At 47.1% G+C, this 12,866-nt stretch overlaps 1 long non-coding RNA gene across 1 annotated transcript; it reads left to right on the forward strand.

The window, feature by feature from the left end:
• Nucleotides 1-2,345: 2,345 nt before the first annotated feature.
• Nucleotides 2,346-12,332, forward strand: LOC134980134 (uncharacterized). The gene is made up of 3 exons (XR_010190335.1): nucleotides 2,346-2,409; nucleotides 5,270-5,933; nucleotides 12,056-12,332. It is a non-coding gene; the product is annotated as an uncharacterized LOC134980134 (long non-coding RNA).
• Nucleotides 12,333-12,866: the final 534 nt, after the last annotated feature.

Genomic DNA, 12,866 nt, shown 5'->3' on the forward strand with positions numbered 1-12,866 from the left:
TCCGTGGCCTCTTCCTCCCAGGGAGGACCTGTTGCAACAGGGGCCCTGTGTGTTCCAAGACTTACCGTGGTTACGTTTGACGGCATGATGGTTGAACACCAAATCCTAGCTAGGAAAGGTATTCCGGGGGAAGTCATCCCTACTCTAATCAAAGCTAGGAAGGAGGTAACGGCGAAGCACTATCACAGTATCTGGAGGAAATATGTATCTTGATGTGAAGCCAAGTATGCTCCTACGGAAAATTTTCAGCTGGGTCGTTTTCTCCATTTTCTCCATTTTCTACAGACAGGAGTGGATATGGGACTAAAGTTAGGCTCCATTAAGGTGCAGATTTCGACCTCATCTATATTCTTTCAGAAGGAATTGGCTTCTCTCCCAGAAGTCCAGACTTTTGTAAAGGGAGTGCTGAATATCCGACCTCCTTTTGTGCCCTCAGTGGCACCGTCGGACCTTAACGTGGTGTTACAGTTCCTTAAATCACACTGGTTTGAACCTCTTCAAACAGTTGGATTAAAATTTCGTACTTGGAAAGTGGTCATGATGTTGGCCTTGGCATCTGCGAGGCGGGTGTCCGAATTGGCGGCTTTGTCTCACAAGAACCCCTATCTAATTTCATGTGGATCCATGTGGATCGAGCAGAGTTGAGGACTCGTCCGCAATTTCTGCCTAAAGTGGTTTCGTCGTTTCATATGAACCAACCTATTGTGGTGCCTGTGGCTACGGGTGACGTGGAGGATTCCAAGTCACTTGATGTAGTCAGGGCCTTAAAAATTTATGTAGCCAGGACCGCTCGGGTTAGGAAAACAGAGGCACTGTTTGTCCTGTATGCAGCCAACAAGGTTGGCGCTCCTGCTTCTAAGCAGACTATTGCTCGCTGGATCTGTAACACGATTCAGCAGGCTCATTCTACGGCTGGATTGCCGTTACCAAATTCGATAAAGGCCCATTCCACTAGGAAGGTGGGCTCTTCTTGGGCGGCTGCCCGAGGCGTCTCGGCATTACAGCTTTGCCGAGCAGCTACTTGGTCGGGTTCAAACCATTTTGCAAAATTCTACAAGTTTGATACCCTGGCTGATGAGGACCTCATGTTTGCTCAATCAGTGCTGCAGAGTCATCCACACTCTCCCGCCCGGTCTGGAGCTTTGGTATAAATCCCATGGTCCTTACGGAGTGCCCAGCATCCTCTAGGACGTAAGAGAAAATAAAATGTTAAACCTACCGGTAAATCTTTTTCTCCTAGTCCGTAGAGGATGCTGGGCGCCCGTCCCAGTGCGGACAAATTCTGCAAGGCTTGTATATAGTGTTGCTTACATAAGGGTTATGTTACAGTTGAGATCAGTCTCTGGCTGATGCTGTTTTGCTCATACTGTTAACTGGTTTAATGTATACCATGTTGTACGGTGTGTATGGTGTGGGCTGGTATGTATCTCGCGCCTTAGACTAACAAAAATCCTTTCCTCGTACTGTCCGTCTCCTCTGGGCACAGTTCTATAACGGAGGTCTGGAGGAGGGGCATAGAGGGAGGAGCCAGTTCACACCCATCTAAAGTCTTAGAGTGCCCATGTCTCCTGCGGAGCCCGTCTATACCCCATGGTCCTTACGGAGTCCCCAGCATCCTCTACGGACTAGGAGAAAAAGATTTACTGGTAGGTTTAAAATCTTATTTTCTATGCAAGGGCAGATAGCGCAATTAATAGATTGTCTGACTACAATGCCACAGGCAATAGTTTGAGTCCTGGGTACAGTATGTCAGCATCTTGAAATGTAATAAAGGACAGTGTACTGAATAATAAAGAAATCTCAATTTGAGTTCATGAATGTTGTGTAAGTATTAGCAATAGAAGGGGTCAGGGAAGGAGACAGGGGAGGTCAGGAGATGCTGGGCTTTGAAAAGGGGGGTAGCTGCAAGTGAAAGAAATTAAAACAGATAATTAACAAGTGCTGCAAACAGCGCCCCTACCCTGCAACGCTATGTGCGGTGCCCCCCTCCGCACACACCTAGTTATGGCCCTGCACACAACACTGGTCACATCCACATAGCGCTGGCCTCACCCACACAACACTGGTCACACCCACACAGCAATGATCACACCCACACAGCACTGGTGACAGCTCCCCCGCTTCTCACAATAGGCTCTCTTGGATTTACAGTTATCAGCATTGGGTTCCTGTTACTATCACAGTCCATCTTTCATTTCCCTCAACACATTTTCCTTCTGCAGACTCAACTTTGAATAATTTCAGCTCTAGAATGTACTTATAGCAATGAAGCTTATCCACATATACGATACTTATAACTCATCTTGGATTTCTGTGACTTTGGTTTCACCTCTTATTGTACTTTCAGGTGTGCCAAGATTGGCCTGTGTTTTGTGGCTGTAAGAACTTTGTCTCCTATTCCTTTGACTGGTAAGGGGTTGTATGTGCTTAATGTAGTAAAATATTATTGATTGCAACTGAAGTGACTTGTGGCCCCAGAGTCTATATACCAACAGTCTCTCTTGAAGCTGTCTTTAACACTTAACGCTAACTCATTTTAACTGCTTCACTTCTTTATCTATGCAGCAGTTACATCTTTCAGCTTGTACTTTGTGTCCAGCTTTATGACAAATGAAGCACTTCCACTCAATATTTCTGGGCTTTGTATTTCTAGTGTACAATGTAGTATTCTTAACATTTCATTTAACTGCTATGCATTCTGAAACTTCATCAGTTTTGTCCTAACAATGGGCCTAATTCAGACCTGTTCGCAACAGCAAAATTGTTCTCTAATGGGCAAAACCATGTGCACTGCAGGTGGGGCGTGGGGCAGATATAACATGTGCAGAGAGATTTACATTTGGGTGGGGCGTGCTCAAACTGAAATCTATATTGCAGTATAAAAATAATGCAGATGGTATTTACTCTGCACAGAAACAATATAACTTACCCTAATGTAACTCTCTCTGCACATGTTATATCTGCACTGCACATGGTTTTGCCCAACTGCTAAAATATGTCCTGCTGCGATCAACTTGGAATTACCCCCATGATTTTATCATCCAGAACTGACAGCTCTGTATCTATTGCTGACTTCCATTCTTTCCAGTCCGTACTTAATTTTGCTTCCTGTATATTTTGGGGTTCACAGTAAGCTATATTTGCATATTCCTCACTGTATCTTTTTGGTGGAATACCTTTTTTTCTTCTCATGGAACTTCTGTTTCCTGATTGGGTATCCACATAAACTCTTTCAGTTTCTGGCACGCTTTCCGCTACCTGTACATCCAGCGATACATATTGTTGCTGTGATTCTTGTTCCACTGTTCCAGTGATTGGTGCTGTTTCATGGAACACTACATCTCTAGACTTTAGAAGACGTTTGTTTGTAATGATCCAAAGCCTGTATCCTTTGCTTTCTTGACAGTTTCCAAGCACAATACATTCCACCAGTGGTGCAAGTAGAAAAAATGTCTTCTAGGTACTGTGCGTGCGCGCGCGCTGAAGGGGCACGCACCAAAAAAGGGTGTGGCCAAATGCCACATGGGGCGTGGCCAATGAAAATGGAGGTGTGATACACATATGGGGGGGGCAGATACACATATGACCCCAATAGTGCCAGATATACGTTGCCCCACAGTGCCAGATATACATTGCCCCACAGTGCCAGATACACATTGCCCCACAGTGCCAGATACACATTGCCTCATAGTGCCAGATACACATATGACCCCAATAGTGCCAGATATACGTTGCCCCACAGTGCCAGATATACATTGCCCCACAGTGCCAGATATACATTGCCCCACAGTGCCAGATACACATTGCCCCACAGTGCCAGATACACATTGCCTCACTGTGCCAGATACACAAATGCCCCCAGAGTGCCAGGTATACATTGCCTCACAGTGCCAGATATACATTGCCCCACAGTGCCAGATACACATTGCCCTACAGTGCCAGATACACATTGCCCCACAGTGCCAGATACACATTGCCTCACTGTGCCAGATACACAAATGCCCCCAGAGTGCCAGATATACATTGCCTCACAGTGCCAGATATACATCGCCTCACAGTGCCAGATACACATTGCCCCACAGTGCCAGATTCACATTGCCCCACAGTGCCAGATACACATTGCACTACAGTGCCAGATACACAAATGCCCCCCCGAGTGCCAGATATACATTGCCTCATAGTGCCAGATACACATTGCCCCACAGTGCCAGATACACATTGTCCCACAGTGCCAGATACACAAATACCCCCAGAGTGCCAGATATGCATTGCCTCACAGTGCCAGATACACATTGCCCCACAGTGCCAGATACACATTGCCCCCAGAGTGCTAGATACAGAAATGCCCCCACAGTGCCAGATATGCCCCAGTGCCAGATATGCCCCCAGTGCCAGATACATATATGCCCCCAGTGCCAGATACACATGTCCCCACAGTGCCAGATACACATGTCCCCACAGTGCCAGATATGCCCCCAGTGCCAGATACAGAAATGCCCCCAGTGCCAGATACACATGTCCCCCCCAGTGCCAGATACAGAAATGCCCCCACAGTGCCAGATATGCCCCCAGTGCCAGATATGCCCCCAGTGCCAGATATGCCCCCAGTGCCAGATATGCCCCCAGTGCCAGATACAGAAATGCCCCCACTGTGCCAGATATGCCCCCAGTGCCAGATACAGAGATGCCCCAGTGCTAGATACAGAGATGCCCCCAGTGCCAGATGCAGAGATGCCCCCAGTGCCAGATACACATGTCCCCACAGTGCCAGATATGCCCCCAGTGTCAGGTACACATGTCCTTACAGTGCCCCCCCTTCCCCTGCTGCTTACCGTGCTGCTGCTGTCCTGTGTGTTAGGGGAGGAGAGCACAGTGTGCGCCTCTCCTGCCCCTCAGTCTCCGGCGGTGGTGCGGGTGTCTACCTTCAATTAGGTGCCGAGCCGTGCGTGCACCAATCAAAGCTTGTGGTCCTGCAGCTAATCAGGAGTCTTGGATGCTGATACACGAGCTCTGATTGGCTCACGGGCCGGCGCCAAATTGAAGGTAGACACTGAGGGGCAGGAGAGGCGAACGCTGTGCTCTCCTCCCCTCATAGCACAGCGGCGTGGTGAGCAGCAGTGGAGAGAGGGAGTGACCGGCGGCCTGGCGGTGGTGGGTACGGCATACCCATGGCTAAATTCTTAAGGGTACGCCATATGCGCGCGTACCTGTCCACTTGCACCACTGCATTTCACTGACTTTGGATCTAATTTCTGTCTTTTTTCCTTAGGTATATGTGCATAAGCTTTACAGCCGAAGACATGGAGATGGTTGACAGCTGGCTTTTTTCTGGACCACGCCTCCAGTGCCGTTTTACCTTTTACAGCTACGGTGGATGTAAGATATACTGCAGTAGACACTGTTTCCACCCAAAAGCTTTTCTCCATGCCTGCGTCACTCAACATAGTCCGTGATCTCTCAACAATTCTACGATTTGCACTCTCACTCATACCATTTTGTTCTGGCATGTAGCAATTGTTTGTTGATGCTGTATGCCATATTTTTTCAGGAACTGTGCTAAAACTCTGTTGTCATACTCTCCGCCATTGTCGGATTTCAAGACTTTTAATTTCAGACCGGTCTGAGGGGGTCATTCTGACCCGATCGCAGCGTGCTTTCGTTCGCACAGCTACGACCGGGTCACTACTGCGCACGCACGGGGGCCGTAATGCGCACTCGCGTGGTTGCCCGGCGGCAAAGATGCTGACAGCCTAAAAAGTGGTCGCAGTGGCGACGCAAGAAGATTGACTGCAGGAAGGCGTTCCGGGGTGTCAACTGACCGTTAGAGACCATTTTCGGGGAGTGAAAAGAAAAATACAGGCATGTCCAGGCGAACGGAGGGCAGATGTCTGACGTCAAAGCCGAGCCCATGATCGCAGGATCCGTCGCACAGGGTAAGTATGTTCAGGGCTGGTCTTGTTTTGCAGGAAACTGTTTTAGCATAGCCGGGCTGTACAAGTGATCGCAGCCCTGCTATGTTAAAATACCCCCCCCCCCATAGGCGGAGATTAGTTGATCGCAACAGCAGCAAAAAGTTGCTTGGTGCGATCAACTTGGAATGAGGGCCTGAGTCTCCACCAAGTTCTTGTATTCCACAATTTTATTGACTACTTCACTTTTAGCTTTCATGAAATACACATGTGTCATCCTTGTGGCATCATCAATAAATGTTATAAAATACCTGTAGCCAGGGGCACAGGAATGGTTTGTGGTTGGGGGAGCACAGTAAAGTATCCATTTTGGCGCTCCCCTGATTCACCCTTCCCCCCGTGCAGGTCTCAGCTGGGAGCCGGAGGTAAGCGCTCCCCCTCCCCAGCACCTGCGCCTATTTTATATTCGGGGGGGGAGGGGACATGCTGCCCCTTCCCCCCCCTCCCCTTCCCCATTCTGACGCCACTGTCTGTAGCCACTCATTGATTCCATCTCCATCGGACCACATACGTCGGTATGCACTAGGGCTAGTGGTATTTCCGCTTTACTAGTAGACTTAGGAAATGGGGTGCAAGTCTGCTTTCCTTTTATACAACTCTCACACACAGGAGAGTGATTCTAGTTACTATTCCATCAAGTAGTTTCTGGACATTGTCATATCCCAGATGACCTAGGTGCCTGTGCCACAGCTTCATCGACTGGTTTGAATCAGAGGACGCCATTGCAGAACACTGCCCGGTGACCAGGACATACAGTTGGTTGCACTTACAGTCCCTTTCTCATTTTGCACCATACATTTGCCCTTTGCAAACTGGACTCTGTAATCCTTCTTTTTTTTTTTATCTGTTTTTATTCAATAAAAGAAAATCACATTTATAGAAAGACAATCTGTGCAAAAATACAAGACTGCAAGGTCAAAGAATACAAGATTCCTCCTCAGTACAGTAGAACATTTGTAAAAAAACAATAAACCCATGCAGAGTAATCAGTCAAAAAAGTCAGAGACTGAAGTCGAGAAGAGATGAACCGGGCGGTCACCCCTGTCTCAGTAATCAGATATCAATAAGAAAAATAACAAAATACACAAAGAAGAAAGACAAGACAAAAGAGGGGAAGACACAAGAGGAGAGAGGGAGGAGGGGAATCACAAAAACAATCATCTACAACACTTGAGAACGGGATGAGATCTGTCTGAGAAGAAACCATTCAGTCTTCTCAAAAACTTTGAATATTTGAGAGAGTGAGTTAATATATAGTTCCCAATGCTTACAATTTTTGTATAACAAAAGTTTCAATATCCGTCAAAGCAGTTTTGCGGTCATAATATAAAATGTGCAGCAGTTTCCTATGGACTTCTAACAGTGAGGGTTTAGATTTGGAAACCCAATATGTGAGGAGCACCTTCCTGGATACAGTGATCAGAATAGTCAAGAACGGTATAACATAATTTTTACCCGTACCCAGGTCCCAATGAGAGAAATTTGCACAAAGACATGCCAAAGGGGCAGGGGAAACATGGGTATGTAGTAGTGACATGCGGTGAAGTAAATGGCTCAGGAGGCACTGGCTGGCACAAGAGCCAGATTTACATGCAATATATGAGCCAAAGCGTACATGTGGACATTATACACAGGTGCAGCAGTATAAACTCCTGGAAATTTGGTGAGTTTTCAATGGAGATGTGTGGAAAAGTTACCCATGGGAGGCACTGCCTCACCCACCATAGACCTTTTACTCCAGAGTTTTGGCTATACAAATTATTAGAATAATACAAAGAAGATATATCAAACATATTCTTTGTATTTTTCATATACTTTATACAGTCAAAACTGTACAAACGTTAGCATAACAGGCAGGGCTGTTTCTAGCCAATTTGGCTCCCGGTGCGTGATTTAAAAATGCGCCCCACCCCCATTGACATAACAAAATATGCGACCCCCCCATAGATATAAAAAGAAAAAGGTATGCGCGCGCCTAAGGCGCATGCGCTCCCGGCAAAGAGGGCGTGGCCCCGATAAAATGGACGTGGTCTCTGTAAAATGGGCATGGCCTAATCTGAAAAGACAACCTTACACCCCAGTTTTTGACCTTGCACCAACAGATCACGGCGAGCACAGGAGAAAAAAATAAAAAAATATATATTATGCCATACACCACAATGCCCTTGATACATTAAATCCCCATTACGGCAGGCAAAAGTCCCCATTTTACACATTACGGCAGGCAAGAGTCCCCATTTTCCACAATACGGCAGGCAAGAGTCCCCATTTTCCACAATACGGCAGGCAAGTGTCCCCATTTTCCACATTATGGCAGGCAAGTGTCCCCATTTTCCACATTATGGCAGGCAAGTGTCCCCATTTTCCACAATACAGCAGGTGTCCCCATTTTCCACATTACGGCAGGCAAGTATCCCCATTTTCCACAATACGACAGGCAAGTGTCCCCATTTTACACATTACAGCAGGCAAGAGTCCCCATTTTACACATTACGGCAGGCAAGTGTCCCCATTTTCCACATTACGGCAGGCAAGTATCCCCATTTACAACATTACGGCAGGCAAGTGTCCCCATTTTCCACATTACAGCAGGCCAGAGTCCCCATTTTACACAATACGGCAGGCAAGTATCCACATTTTACACATTACGGCAGACAAGAGCCCCCATTTTACACATGATGGCAGGCAAGTGTCCCCATTTTACACATGGTGGCAGGGGTGGGGGGGAGAGAGAGAGGGAGAAGCTGATTTACATTTGAAGCGGTTCTTCCCGCTCTTCGGCAGCCTCTCCCTCGTCTTCGTGGCGCTTGGCTCCCCCTGCAGCTTGCCTCCCCCTCCTGGCCTCCTCCCTCCTCCCGAGTACCCAGCTCAGGGGGGCATAGTTTAGCAGAATGACGCGGCGGCGGCGTGATGTCACAATGCACCCGCGTCATTCCGTGAAACTCCGCCCCCCCGAGCTGGGTACTCGGGAGGAGGGAGAATCACACAACACAAGAAGTGCCGCGGTGGGCGCCCCGTGCGGTTGCACGGCTCACCCGCCGCAAGAAATGGCACTGATAACAGGAAAGGTTCTGCATCACCTGCCTCACTCCACCGCATGTCACTGGTATGTAGGAGGGTATTAATAAATGCTTGGACTTTATACCAAAATTTTCGGATGTGTCCACATTCCCAAAAATTATGGTTAAAGGTCGCAAAATGATAATGGCATTTAGGGCATTCACCTGTGATCGAGGGATTGTAACGGGCATGCTAAATTAGGGGGACATATGCCCTCTGTAGAGTACAGAGATGTACTTCCTGCAGATAGGCTTAGGATAACATTTTCGTAGTGGAGCAGTAATGTTTACTGAAGACTGAGGGGTCTGTGAGGGTGGGAATATCCCTTTGCCATTGCAACAACAATTTGCGCCATCTAGAATCTGAGGGAAGTCTAGTAAGAAGAGAATAAATCAGTCTGGTGCGAAATGGTAAGCGCTCTCATGGCGAAATCACTCATTGCAAAGGATCAGAGGTCCCGGATGAGATGGAGGCTAAAGAGAGAGGATAATGAATTGCGGAGAGGTAATGTCGAACTTGTAAGAACATATAAAAATGCGTTTGATATCATATTTATCTCTAAGGTCAGAGAGTTTGAGAATCTTCCCTCCAGGGTCAAAAACCTTGGACAAGTGAGACAAGACTTTGTCTCTCCAAATTTTAAAGGTGGAATTGGTAAAAAAGGGAGGGAATGCAGGATTGCCCCAGAGTGGAATACGTAATGTAATATGGTTTCTGTGCAGCTTCTTATTCAACTTAAGCCAGGAGTAATAAATGTCATGAAATAATGGGGAATGCAAAATATGTGGAGGGATATTTTTTGGGTGGGAGTGCAAGAGAGCGCTGGGAGAAAAAGGGTGAAATAATGCACTGTGTAAAGCAGGGTCCGTAAAAGGAATGTCCATCAGTCAGCCAGTCAGCAGCATAACGAAAGAGAACCAATAGGGAATACGAGGAAAAATCAGGCAAACCGATTCGACCAGCAGTGCACGGTGCAGCTAATTTATCAAAAGCAATAAGAGGTTTCTTCCCTTTCCAAAGAAATTTTCACACGGTCAGCTAGTATTTTGGTCAACAATTTATAGTCTAGGTTCAGTAAGGTAATGGGGCAATAAGAACCCGGAAGGATGAGGTCTCTGCCTGATAGAGAGAGATAGATTTGGGTGGGGTGTGTTCAAACTGAAATCTAAATTGCAGTGTAAAAATAAAGCAGCCAGTATTTACCCTGCACAAAAACAGTATAACCCACCCAAATCTAACTCTCTCTGCACATGTTATATCTGCCTCCCTGCAGTGCACATGGGCCCTCATTCCGAGTTGTTCGCTCGCAAGCTGCTTTTAGCAGCTTTGCACACGCTAAGCCGCCGCCTACTGGGAGTGAATCTTAGCTTATCAAAATTGCGAACGAAAGATTCGCAATATTGCAAAAAGACTTCTCTGTGCAGTTTCTGAGTAGCTCGAGACTTACTCTGCCAGTGCGATCAGTTCAGTGCTTGTCGTTCCTGGTTTGACGTCACAAACACACCCAGCGTTCGCCCAGACACTCCTCCGTTTCTCCAGCCACTCCCGCGTTTTTCCCAGAAACGGTAGCGTTTTTTCACATACACCCATAAAACGGCCTGTTTCCGCCCAGAAACACCCACTTCCTGTCAATCACACTACGATCACCAGAACGAAGAAAAAACCTCGTAATGCCGTGAGTAAAATTCCTAACTGCATAGCAAATTTACTTGGCGCAGTCGCAGTGCGAACATTGCGCATGCGCAGTTAGCGGAAAATCGCTGCGATGCGAAAAAAATTACTGAGCGAACAACTCGAAATGAGGGCCATGGTTTTGCCCATCTGCTAACAAGGTTGCTGCTACGATCAGGTCTGAATTAGGCCCATTGTCAGAAGTCAGTATTTTCACAGACTGATGCAGCCCTTCAATATTATGCATGGCAGCTCCCAATTGATTTTCATTGCGAGACACCCACTGTTGGAGGTGTTGCAGTTGCTGTGTGATGTCAGAGACAGCTTGAGTGAGGAGGGGAGTCATGGTGGACCTGACTGTGTCCACCACATCTGTATAGGAGACTGGAGCATCAGGTGAGCCCTCCGGGGGAGGCAGCACTTCAGCAGCTGCCTTCTTAGGAGCTGGGGAGACAGGGTCAGGCCCTACCTCTGGTGCCATTGTCCCCATGGCGATCGTGGGAGCGGGAGGCAGTGGTGCAGGGTAATTGGAGGCTTGGCAGGGCCTTGAAAAGGTTTATATCAGGGGGGGTCATGGCAGAGCTCCGGGATCAGCTACCTCACGCCATCAACCCAGAACCGGAAGTCCCTCTGTAACCCTTTTTCTCCAGGACACTTATAGCAATGAGATTGCTTCCCAATTCTGGCACAAACAAGACGTCTTGGATGTCCGTAATAACTGTTTCACCTTTAATTCTTAGACGCACTGTGATTGTCCCAAATTTTGAAGCAGTAAGGACTTTGTCGCTAATCCCTTTTACTGTAATGGGTTCAAATGCTGTCAGTGAATTGAACCATTCCTGATTACAACTGAAATGCCTTTCTCCGCCCCCCCCCCGAGACCATGTACCAGCAATCCTTCTTGTAACTATCTGCTGCATTCAATGCTGACTCATTTGGTTTGTCACGCTTCTTCTGTGTACCACTACAATTTCTCAGTCTGCAAGCTAAGACTTTGTGCCCCACCTTGTGACATATAAAGCACTTGAATTTGAGCTTTCTGGACTTAGTACCTTTTGTGAATAAGGCAGAACCCTCAGCATGTTTCTGGACAGGAATACGTTCTTGGAACTGCAGCAGCTTGGCTCTTACAATTTCTGTTGTGAGCTTGGTATCATTAGACTCCAAAACTACTACCAGGAAATCTAATTCTGGTGTCAGATTTTGTAACACTGCCACCGTCACTTCCTCGCCATCCACCTGTGCCCCCATAGATGCCAGACAGACAGACAGAATGCAGACTGCTGAGCTATTGACAGTATTTTATCAGTATAATCGTTCATGTGTTTACAGGCACTTATCTTTGTTCCGTACAGCATACGCCTCAAGTTTATTCTTCTCATCAGATCTTTGTCCCCATACTCCATGTCCAGAGCTACCCACATGTTTTGGCTGACACTTTTCCGCTGATAATGAAGTAGACGTGTTGTTCCACAGCCAAGCCTATCATCCAGATGGCTCTATCCACTTCGACTGAGTTTGGATCTGCTCCTGGCTCAGTTGTAACTTTCCACAACTTTTCCTGCTTAACCTGCATCTCCATGTTGAATTTCCATGTTGTGTATTTCTCTGAGCCTTTCAGCTTTGTAAAGTTTACACTGCTCCCTGTACTTTACATTCTTCTCTATATTTAATAAAAGTACTCCTTTAATCAGCTGCACTTTTATTTCTTATGTACCTCTGTTTTAGAATGCCTTTCCGACTTGGGGTCCTGGGCCCATAACCTGTTGGCAGAGTGTTGCAGTGTCGGATAGGGATGTTAGTCCACACAATGTCACTTAACCAGGATGATTGGTTTGTTCAGATAACAGAGATAACAGCTTGTAGTATATAGAAGATGTTCTGTAGCAGCAAGAACTCACAGTATACATGTGAAGCAGTACAGCGGTAACACAGCGTATCAGTACACACGGGATGCAGCTGCAGGGTAGACAAGGTCACACACTGAGGGGAGCAGAAACTGCACGTCAGTGCATTTGTCTCTCCCAGGAAGAACTCTCTCAGACTGTGCACTAAGCACCTCCTCCTGCACTGAGCTAACACTAGGAGGGAAAACACTAGAGCAGAGAAGCTGCCTCTAGTGCTGGGAATGGAGACAGATCACAGAGTGATCCACTGTCTCACAAT

Source organism: Pseudophryne corroboree, chromosome 12, assembly GCF_028390025.1.
Source record: "Pseudophryne corroboree isolate aPseCor3 chromosome 12, aPseCor3.hap2, whole genome shotgun sequence".
Lineage (NCBI taxonomy): Eukaryota > Metazoa > Chordata > Amphibia > Anura > Myobatrachidae > Pseudophryne > Pseudophryne corroboree.